General features: G+C 38.6%; 1 pseudogene; it reads left to right on the plus strand.

The window, feature by feature from the left end:
- Positions 1-8,808: 8,808 nt before the first annotated feature.
- On the plus strand, positions 8,809-10,731 carry LOC106653950 (annotated as a pseudogene).
- Positions 10,732-12,441: the final 1,710 nt, after the last annotated feature.

The following is a 12,441-nucleotide window of genomic DNA, read 5'->3' on the forward strand; positions in this document are numbered from 1 at the left end:
GTTTGGATGTTTGACAAGACCGCAGCCGTAGCAGCAGCAGCAGCATGAGCTCGACCCGGGGCACAGAGCCTCGTTATATCCGGGGGCTGCTGATGAGTTGTGCACCATAGTAGGCGTTATATATATAATGCGTATAGGCCAGCCGCCTCCCCCGCGTTCGCAGCTCTCTTCCACGAGCGCGCGTCAAACTATATATGGTAGTGAAATGGTGTACGACTCGAGGTGCACATACACATATACATGGTATAATACGTGATTTTCCAGCGTTAACTTATACGCCGCAATACATCGGCGCTGGCGAGCGAATTATAATACGGTTTAAAAATAAAGGAGGCGGACACACAGCGGCTGAAATGCATAATACATATAAACGTACTACTGCGACGCTTACGTGTATATAATTTGCGAGCAAAAGCTCGGAAACGAGCGAGTTCGCGCGTCGACACCGCAACGAGAGAGAGAAAGAGAGCTTTTGAACGTTAAATCAAGACCCAGACGCGACGATCGTGTGTCCTTTATATATCGATTTGTCGCGAGCGCGGCCGCCCACAGCTGCATTAATTATCATCTGATAAATGGCAATCAATCGCAACGACGACGAGCTCCCGATTTAGAGAGACTGAGCTATAATTTCCCAATTAAATAATATATTATTATAAAGCTTGGCGGGCGGCGATCCCTATATATATGCGCTGTAAATATCTGACTGACCGATGAGTCCGCGCGACGCTGATGACTATAGAAGCAGCAGCAGCGGCAGTGTAAGCGCAGGATATCTGCTGTATATATATAATGCACACGATCGCGTACACATGACGAATTGCTTTTTAAACGACCCCCACACTCGCTTTTGACGACGTCGAGGTTGACGTGGCGATTCGTCATCGCGTCGTTTTTGTTCATGGAGCGCAGGAAAATTGACGCGATGAATTCTGCTTTAGTCAATGGTATACTACGCACACGTACGTGGCCCTCGTTCTCGCGCGTGTATCGTCTATGCACATGGCAGCTTATTTAGGTAACATTTTTCTTCCGAGACAAAGGAAGTAGGCACAAATAAAAACAACTATTGTGGCGGACAATACACCAGAACAATTTTATAAAGAAATACAAGATTCTTCGTTGTTGGATTAGAAAGTGACATCTAACGATAGAACATGAAAGTATGCAATGCGGACGGATTAATCAAATCGAAGCTTTTTAAAGTATAATAACGTACTAAAATAGACAATGTCATGACTATTGAGCGAAACAAACATATCTCAAAATCTGGTTAGAAATAAAATCGATCTCGTTGTACAGTAAATAAAATTAAGTTCTTGTTTCAAGTTTAATAAAATTAACCCCATCCAACCAAAACGGATACAGTCGTTCGTTTGATATTGATGTATTCTTCCAGATTCTAAAAAATCTCAATTTTTTGGTGACCGTTTCATTTGCCATCAAGATATATGAGTTTTTTAAATAACTTTGTTTCAAAAGGCTAAAAAATTCTTGGAAGGAATCGTCGCCAGTTTAGAGTTTTAAATTGTTAAAAATATTATAATAATAATTTATATTAAATTGGCACTTTAATTGTAAATAATGTAATTATGAACGATGTTAAAACTATCCCGAAACACTGATCATGTTCATAACAAAATAAAATTAGTTTGATTGTTGTCTCTGCCGTAGAAGCAAGCTATAAAATCGAAAGATAAATATACTCGTTCGACTTCTGTGGCGCTAAATAGACGGATCCATCTTTAAATTCAGGCACTGAAATGGATAAAAGTGAAAAGAATATCGAGGAAGTTGCCTCAAAAGATAATTTAAGTGCAGAAGACATTGAATCAACTATGTTAACTCACCGAGGTACAATTTACAATGAAAAAAAAGATTATTCATGCGACAAGTGCGAGAATAAATTTGAGTTTCGAAGTCATTTGAGTAGACACCAAATATCAGAACACAAAGACCGCGAAAATTTAGCATGTGACAGGTGCGAGAAGACATTTGGGAAAAAATCGAGTTTGTTGACACACCAAAAACAGGTTCACAAAAGTCGTAAGGATTTTTCATGTAACAAGTGCGAGAGAAAATTTGAAAATAAATCAACTTTATTCAAGCACAAAAGAATATTCCACGAAGTTTTCAAAAATTATTTATGTGAAAAGTGTGCGAAGAGATTTGATACTAAAAGTAGTTTGCTCTTCCACATAAAGGCAATACACGATGGTAGTAACAATTTCACCTGCGATGAGCGAAAAGAGAAATTGAGAAATAAATCCCAGTTCCTTTTTCACCAAAAAACAGTTAACAGATGTCGGAAAAATTACACGTGTGACAAGTGTGACAAGAAATTTAAACAAAAACCGAGTTTGCTCTCGCATCAAAAAATAATTCACGAAGGTCAAAAAGATTACGTATGCGACGAATGCGAGAAAAAATTTGGGCGAAAATCGCATTTGCTAATCCATCAAAGGATAGTACACGAAAGTCGCAAAGATTATGCATGCGACAAATGTGAAAAGAAATTTGGAATTGAACATCATTTGCTTTCGCACCAAAAAATAGCCCACGAAGGTCGCAAAAATTACGCATGCGGTAATTGCGAGAAAAAATTTGGACTAAAACCAGATTTGATCAGGCACCAAACGACAATACACGAAGGTCGCAAAGATTACGCATGTGACAAGTGCGAGAAAAAATTTGGGCAAAAAGTGCAATTGCACCGACATCAAAAAATAGTCCACGAAGGTCGCAAAGATTTCACATGTGACAAGTGTGATAAGAAATTTGGACAAAAACAGCATTTGGTTGACCACCATAGGACAGTCCATGAAGGTCGAAAAGATTATACATGTGAGAGGTGTGAAAAGAAATTTGGACAAAAACACCATTTGGTTGTTCATCAACAGACAGTACACGATGGTCGTAAAGATTTCGCATGCGACAAGTGCGAGAAGAAATTTGGACGAAAATCGAATTTGCGTCTACATCAAAATACAGTTCATGAAGGATGCCAAGATTATGAATGCAACAAATGTGAGAAGAAATTCAATCAAAAAGGAAATTTGCTCAACCACCTAAAGACAGTTCACGAGGGTCGCAAAGATTTTGCATGCGACAAGTGCGAGACGAAATTTGGGAAAAAATCGACTTTGATTACTCATCAAAAGACAGTCCACGAAGGTCGTAAAGATTTTGCGTGCGACAGGTGTGACAAGAAATTTCGACGTAAAGAGTATTTGCTAATCCACCATAAGACAATACATGATGGTCGGAAAGATTTTACCTGCAATAATTGCGAGAAGAAATTTACACAAAAATCGAGTTTACTCTGCCACCAAAAAACAGTACATGAAGGTCGTAAAGATTATGCGTGTAACGATTGCGAGAAGAAATTTGGACATAAATGGCTTTTGGTGTCTCACCAGAAGAGAATACACAAAAGTCAAAAAGATTACTCGTGAGACAAATGAGAGAAGAAATTTGGGCGTCGATCTTATTTTATCAGACACTGAAAAATAATACACGAAGTTTATTAAGATTTGTAACGTAATAAAGATGAAAATAAAAATGAGACACCATCGAATTTGAGTTGACACCGAAAAAAATCTATAAAATTCGCATAAACTACGTATTGGGCTTGGTCTTGTATTACTCAAAAAAATGTTTCTTAGAAAGCAGCATGAAATTAATCAATGAAAAAATGAAAAGTACTAATTTTTCTTGCCAATTGTAAATATATGTAGATAGACGTTTAGAAATATACAGACTTTTTTTTAATTTCAATAAAAATTTTCAATAAACAGCAATTTATTTTCAATAAACAGCTTCTGGCACACCAGTTACAAGCCATCCATCAACATCTAAAGGAAATAGAGGTGGTAAAGGGGTAGCAGCAAGTAACAGCAGCTACAGTGGTAACGTTGGAATACCAGTAAGTCTGCCATTACCGCAGCAACCTTTACAACAATTACAGCAGCAGCAGCAGCAGCAGCAGCAGCATGACCAACATTTAGGCGGCAACAACAATAACGGCAATAACAATAACAGCAGTCTCCTAGGAGGTCTAGTAAGAGCTGGTGGAAGCGGCCTCAGAGTGGGTAACGCCGTCGGTAGCGGTCAGCCTGTTATTATTATCAATAATATATAAATATTATTTATTCTCATACAATATTATACAGATGAAATTCATAAACATAAATTTATTAAATAGGTCACATGATAATATTTAAATACGGTAAGTATCATTGTTTTTATCGGGTTTTAAATTTTTATTGATAACTGTTTTATATTATTTTCAATACATGTATTAAATACATAGAAATGAAGAAATAAGTTTGGAATCTTACATACTAGAACATTATCGTTAATTTTCAGTGGTAAAACAAACAAAATTGAAGAAAAACAAACTACGAATCATATAATACAAGAAGATTACTAAAAATAAAATCCTTGACTATACAATCAATATATAACTTAGCTATAAATAAATGTTCCACTACAACAAATGCAACTAACTTAAATAAATATTCTAACGCTTAAGCGTAGATTTTAGAGAGCAAACAAATTACAATTGAATTTGACAAAGATTTAAAAAAACATGAGGCGTGACTACTACTCACAAGCCAACAGTTGGAAAAAAACATTAGTTGAAAACAAAAAAAACAAAAGTTGAAAAAAGCCATTATTAGTACGGAATAAGCAATAAGTTGGTCAAAAGAGCACCCAACTCATTCGAATATTTTAGTTACACATAAAGCTTCAGCGCAGCAGTTGGGACATATTTTTTGCTCCATCATGATTCTTATTGCGCACCATTCACAGCATGTCCAGTGGCCGAAGGTACAAAACAGTGCGTTTTTGGTCGGTACATACAGACCGAGCACATTCCTGTAAAATAAAATAAAATTAATTAAGTTTTTATACATCATGTGTTTGATATTGTACCGTTTCATATCTATAGAAACTACTTAAAGATTAAGAAAGAGAAAAATTGTTGATAGGAAACGAAAGGTGTCATCAACCGCTAATTCGGCTGAGTCACGTCTTACGTCTCAACTATTAACAATTACACCACAATTATAATTCACGGAAAAATGATTGAAAACTGGTAGTGTAAACAACAACAAAATATCCGAGAATCTTCTATGTAGGACTTTATAAAACTTTAAAAATGTGTAAATCACCTCGATTAATTAAATCATTCGATGGTCCAGCCATAGCTTCGTTCTCAGCCCTCGCAGGCTCATCCGCAGCTGGAGCGATTGCCCCATCAAGGGGACGCGATGGTGTTGGTCGTGGACCATGCGACGCATCGCGAGTCACCGTTGCCGAAACCTCATCTACAAAAAAAAGTCAATTAAGAAGTTTTTATGCATCATGTTTTTAATATTAAACTGTTTTATATCAATTAAAACTTTATAAAAATTGAATAAGAGAAAAATCGTTGATAGGAGACGAAAGGTGTCATCAGCCGCTAATTCGGCTGAGTCACGTCTAACGTCTCAACTATTAACAATTATACCACATTTATAATTCACGGAGAAATGATTAAAAATTGGTAGCGTAAACAATGACAAAATATACGAGAAACTTCTATGTAGGACTTTATACAGGCAACCGTTAGCGATCGATCGCAGCTCGTACCAAGTCTCGGCTTGATATATGCCAACGACACGAGACTCCTGCGTGCGTATTCCCACTCTGCCACTTGGCCGCTGCCGGCTCGCGCGCCGACCGGCCAGCGGTATAAAAGACAGCGCCGATTCGATTCGGCACGCAGTTCCACTCCTGGACTTTCCGGAGTCGGATCTTGCTCGCCCACGAGAGCTTGGCCTAGGGAACGTTAATAAACCTGAGTTATACGTATATACCCAATCTTATTATTTCTCGCTCCTCTCCCAGCCTCCTTCCCACTTCTTGCGCTGAGAAGCTTCATTAGCGACCGCTAGGTGGCGCAGCGCCGGCACCCACAAGCTACTTATCCCCGCCAGGGCTTAAGTATCGGCCACTTCGAGCCTTGATCTTTCCAATTCAGCGAGTGCGGCCTGGACTTTCCGGCTGCAACTGACCAGCAAGGCCAAGACAAATTCATCGCAGAGTCGCCGCAGCCAAGTCTACGAGCTCGACGGGGTTTCCAACCTTCTGTTTCAGAGTTGACTCCGGAACAACATCGGATCTCGGCTACCACTCGATCCACATCACTCACCAACTAAACAATTTGGAACTTGCACACGCCAACTCGGCCCCGGTCCTTTTCAGGACCATCTCACGTAGGATTTCGAAAGACCTCGAACTTTTGCTAAAGATCGAGGCTAACCGACTTGTCAATTGCAGAGTGCGAACTCTGCAATTCTTTTCGGTTTCGAGCCTTTTCAAGGCTACCGTTCGAAAGCTGACGAACTCTTGTAAAAGTTCAATTCAAACCGTCTTAGCAGTGGCAGAGTGTAAACTCCTAAACTCTTTTCGGTTACTAGCCTTCTCAGGGCTACTGTTGGAAAGCAAACGAACTTCTGTAAAAGTTCAATTCAAACCGTCCTGGCAGTAACAAGAGTGTAAACTCTTAAAACTCCTTTCGGTTTTTAGCCTTCTCAGGGCTACCGTTCGAAGGCAAACGAACTTAATCAAAATTCGACGTTCACGCATAACAGGCTGAATAAACCACACAGGTTCTCTAGTACATTAGTACGTTTGCTCACCAATTGTTAATTCATTCCCCGAGATTAAAATTGTATGAAACATAACGGAAGTCGAATATCATAATCGCTTAAAAATGTTTCATCATTGAATGTACAAAATTGTATGGTTACGTAAAAAGTGTATACATCACCTCGATTAATTGAATCGTTTGACGGTCCTGCTATAGCCTCGTTTTTAGCCTCTAAATGCTCATCCACAGCTGGAGCAATTGTCTCATTTCGAGTCACCGTTGCCGAAACCACATCTAAAAAAACAAAATTAATAATAAAATAAATTTCAAATGAATTACAATAATAGAATATTTTACCTCGATCGCTATCCGATTCAGAAAAGGCGAAAATTCCTGAAGGGCCAGCAGCCGCCGATTCCTCTTGGAAACCTTCTACGAGACGAGAATTATGAACCCTTGGTGGTCGTCTTTGATCGCGTTGCCCATTTCGAGTCACCGTTGCCGAAACCTCACCTAGAACAGAAAAAAAAATTAATAACAATAAAATAAGTGTGGAATGTATTACAATAATAGAAATGCATATTGATTATTTACCTTGATCGCTATCCGATTCCGCATAGAATAAATTGTTTCTGGCACCACCCCGTCTGAGTCGAAGTTGCATTGTGTTATTTCCCTCGGCCACGCGAGGATGGACTTGTTCAGCGTTACGAGGCGATCTTTGATTATGCGGTGACAGTGGTGGTATGGCTGCTACATTGCCGTTATTGCCGTTGTTGCCGTATGGGTGATTGTTGTTGCGTCGGCGCCTTCTGCGGTGTCGTCGTCCACCTATAAACAACATTAAGAGTCGAGCATGAATCATTAAAAGTCTATGTCAAATAAAAGTAGGGAAGAATTACCTTGGGCTTTTAACCATCTTGGTCGGACTTCTGGACAAATATTAGGATCGAGCACCAATGCTTCGTTTCGTCTAAACTCTTGAAAAATACCATAATCATACTCCGGGTCGTTTCCCTCGTTTTGATCAAGGCGAGCGTCGAAGTTAACTTCGAGTTGATTGATTTCTTCAACTTCAAGAGGCCGAATGTTGTTCAGATTCGATGTGAAGTATTCTCCTATCACATTCGAACATATTGTTAACAGCTCCAAACCGGTTACGTTGCTTAGATGAAGTTCTCTCCAGGCTGTAAAAAAATATAACAGTGCTATAAATAAATAATCATGGTCTTTATATTTTATCAATTGTAAGTTTTATTTGCTCACCTCTTTGTAAACGTTGACCTCTGAATCTAGTAGAGTTAGACGGCTGTCTAGCTGCTGTACGACCGCTCTCTATCGTAGCGAAATCTATCCACTGCCATAGAACGATTTTCTTGATGTTTCCCAGCCAACGCCAGAACGGCGGATCGGCTCCTAGCCTATGAGCCAATACACTGTGGTAGCTTTCGATCGCGTTGTTTGTTCTTGTGTGGACGCCGTAGACGGAAAAATTACGAGGTCCAACTCGTGTAAACCAAAAGCTTCTTATATAAGCGATGAAGTCCTAGAAAGGGCGGAGTATTCTCTCGGGTGTCGATTCTATCATTTGGTCGAAAATGGCAACCATAATATCTGCGGGGACAAAAGCAAGAGCTCCGCACTTACAAACGAAGCTATTGGCTTCTACGTTATCTCTATAAAACTCAGTCAATCCGAGCCGGTGAATCTTTCCGTGAAGGCATCTCAAGTAATGGAAAAAGCACCCAATCAAATAAACATTTGCGCCGAAAGTCTCCCTGAGGGCTACCCTCAACGGTAACTCAAAGTCAGTGACAATCGTGGGAATATTACTAGTTGCGAATAATTCTATAATTAAGCTGCACATTCTTCTATAAGCGTTGGTGGTTTTCCTTGACATAATGAACCAAGGTACGGGTATGACGTGGTCGCGGTAAACGCACATAACCGTACCAAGTTGTAAATTAGCGTCGGGTACCACAGGACACACGTTGCACGTGAAGTCCAGCATTATCGTATTGATATCATTCACTACTTTGGCCACGATATCAGCATCGTAAATTTATACTCAAAATCCATTTCAAATATGTTGAAACATATTTGAAACTATGGGGAACTGGTCGAGGATCTGGTATACTTGTTAGAAATCCCCGTTCATGAAAAAATAAATGTGCATTTCCTGGATCGCCGATCTGAAGGGACATCTCCATCAGGGAGTTGGGGCTACGAGGAAACATAGTAGCTCTCCATCTCACGATACTAACACGAATACTATTAAACGGCACGAGAGCCGCAACGTCGTCGTACACAAGTGCGAGAGCGTCGTAGATTTCTCTTGGTCGCGTAAAGTTTCGAGTAGCGGCAAGTCTCAATTCTTCTTTAAATCTAAGTATCCGAACAGCTTCATCGCTCGGCACGCAACTTGCTGAATGCGGAAGTCCATCGACAATTTGATCAACGTTGTCGCGATAAACGCGAGCCGTTGCGAAACAGCCAGACCGACGATTGCGGCAGCGCAAGTAGCTGTGAAAGATGAAGAAATAAAAATGATAGTAATTTAATAATAATTATTCGATCGTTACATCCACGAGGCTCTCTATCTCTCTCTCTCTCTCTCTCTCTCTCACTCTCTAATCTTAAAATTTGTGCCGGACGAGAAATGATAGTTTTTTTTTTAAAGCAACGTGTGTGAAAAAAATGCTAAATGTTTAAAAAAATCGATCTCTAAAATTATATCACCTCGTGCCGCGAAGTCAAGTTGGAAAAACGTCGCAAAGCCACGAGCAGCACACGAGATTCTGACGATGCTAAAAAAGTATTTTTAAATGTTCAAAAATGGCTTGAAGAAGCTAAGTCTTACTTCACACTTGAAGACCAAGCTTCTGAGTATGTGCAATAACATCTGTAAGTGATACCTATTTTCAGAATAGCTGCTGAAAGCTTGGATCTTGTGATATTTGGAGCTACAGACTTCACAGGAAAGATCACCATAAAGGAGGTTCAGGGTTTAGCAAAAGATTGTCAATTTACATGGGGTATTGCTGGAAGATGGAAGGATGCTTTAAATGCTGCTTTGAAAGAGTATGCACCAGAATCTGGTAAGCGTTAAGCTTGATTTTTTAGAGTTTAATTATATTTACATAATTTTAATCTTGTATATGATTGCAGAAAATATTCCAGTCATAATTGCTGACTTGAAAAATGAAGAGTCCTTGAAAAAAATGACTGAACAAGCTAGAGTTCTGGTAAACTGTTGTGGGCCATACAGATTTTATGGAGAGCCAGTTATTCAAGCATGCACAGCTGCTGGTACACATCATGTGGATGTCAGTGGAGAACCTCAGGTAAATTTTGAATTATATGATCAAATTTAGTCAGAATAAATAGATTGACTAACTGATTGTAATTTCATTCAATACTTCATGGAAAAAATGCAGTTAGACTACAACAAGGCAGCCAGAAAAGCAGGAGTCCATATTATCAGCGCATGTGGATTAGATAGTATCTCAGCTGATATGGTTTTAATTTATACTCAAAATCCATTTCAAATATGTTGAAACATATTTGAAACTATGGGGAACTGGTCGAGGATCTGGTATCAATTTTGGAACATGGGAGTCTGCAGTGTATGGATATGTCCATATGCATGAGCTTCGAGGTCTTCGTTTAAAACTCTACCCAGAAAAGTTACCTGAATTCAAACCCAAATTGAAGTTAAGGTAAGTTATCAATAATTATTTAGAACTGCAACTGATTTTCTTCCATTATACTTAAATTGATCTTTTGATATTTTCAGGAAAACAGTACGTTCCTTTCCCAGGATCTGATCGAGCAGTTTGTCTTAGGACTCAGAGATATTTGTACGACAATTATAAACAAAGACCTGCCCAAGTACAGACCTATATGACTTTCAAGTAATTAAAATGTGATTTAATTGAACATTTAAACAATTACAAAATTCTCACATTAATAAACATTACAGGACTCTTTTTCAATTCATCGCAACTGCCATTGTTGGAAGAATCTTTGCCACACTTGCCAAAACTCCTGGTTTTAATAAATACATCATTACAATAAATAATAAAACATGAAATAGAACAAAAATTACATCTTTAATTGAACTAAATGTTAATTATGAATATTTTGAACATTATTAAGAATATAATTAGAAATAGAAGAACATAATTAAAAATAGTACAATTATTACAAGTAATAACAGTGCGATTATACATTTATTATTCATTCCTCTTTTTCAATTTTCTGTATTGTTGTGGAAATTTTCTTTCAAATATGTTCCGTATGTCTCTCCCTGAGAAAAAAAACAAATTTATTGTAACAAAAATATTTAAAATATATTTTTAATTATAATTAAAAGAAACTGGGTCACTTAAACATCAGGTACGTATCTTCTTGCACAATAATTTTTTCCATTTTCAGGATAGCCAATAGTTTCTTGAAAATTTTTAGCTCCTGGAACGATTGGCCTCTAAATTCCCGTTCAACTCGACCGTAAATTTTGTTCTATTTCATGTTTTTTGTTCAGATTTATTTTAAATCTGAAACATTTGAACAAATTCATCTCGGTGCCCCATTTTAAGATGGAAGATATATGCACCGCACGAAATCTCGTGCATAGAGGTTGTTTTTTGGCAAAAATTGATATGAAGGACGCCTTTCATGCAGTCCCGATAGCAAAACGCTACCTTATATATTTGCGTTTTTACTTCCAGTCTGTTCTTTATGAGTTTTCAGTTCTTCCTTTTGGATTAAGCAGTGCTCCGTACGTTTTTTCTAAAATTATGAAGACAGTCGTCCACTCTCTCAGAAAGAGAGGCCTCAAGTCAGTTATTTACATCGATGATATGTTAATATTAGGAAACTCATTCGATGAATGTTCAAATAACGTGCGGGAATCTATTTTCTTACTGGAATCCCTTGGTTTCACTATCAATTACGATAAGAGCGTGGTTACTCCATCTAACGAGTGCAAATTCTTAGGTTTTTTATTAAACTCGGCCGACATGCAATTATCGTTACCAGCGGAAAAAAAGCTTAGCGTTTTTAAGATGATGGATAAATTTAGTAAACGCAAGTCATGCACGATACTTGAGTTTACTTCATTCGTCGGGACTCTAAATTTCTGTTGCAACGCTATGACTTATGGGCGAAGTTACGTGAAAAACTTTGAGATAGAAAAAATCAGGGCGCTTCACAAATCGAAAGGTAATTATAAAGCCATCATGCATCTGAGCCCGAAACTGGCAGACGATTTCGAGTGGTGGCGCAATAATATTTTCAAGGCGAGCAAGCCTATCAAACCTTTCGAATTCGCGATGGAAATTTTTTCAGACGCTTGCCCAACCGGATGGGGAGCTCACTGTTTAGGCGAAAAGGTTAACGGTCACTGGAGAAGAGAAGAACGCCATTTTCACATTAATTATTTGGAAATGCAAGCAGCCTTCTTTGGCCTGAAAGTTTTTGCAGCAGATCTTCGAATGAGTGACATCCTACTTCGGATTGACAATTCTACGACCATAGCTTACGTTAATAAGATGGGCGGAACGCGGAGTAAAAAGCTCAATGCTCTGGCCAAAGTAATCTGGAAATGGTGTGAAAGTAGAGGCCTGCGACTGTACGCGGAGTAGGGACTCCGCGCCGATTTTCATTTGTTTAATCAACTACGCTGTGCATCGTCTGCAAAAGAATGCAGCATAGTGCATTTTCGGCAAAAAGTCATCGTATCTCCCATCGATCTTCTCGTCGACGTCGTAAAAAAATAAATCATGGTCCTGCTCAATCCT

Source organism: Trichogramma pretiosum, unplaced genomic scaffold, assembly GCF_000599845.2.
Source record: "Trichogramma pretiosum strain Unisexual culture from Peru unplaced genomic scaffold, Tpre_2.0 scaffold18, whole genome shotgun sequence".
NCBI classification, from domain to species: Eukaryota; Metazoa; Arthropoda; class Insecta; order Hymenoptera; family Trichogrammatidae; genus Trichogramma; species Trichogramma pretiosum.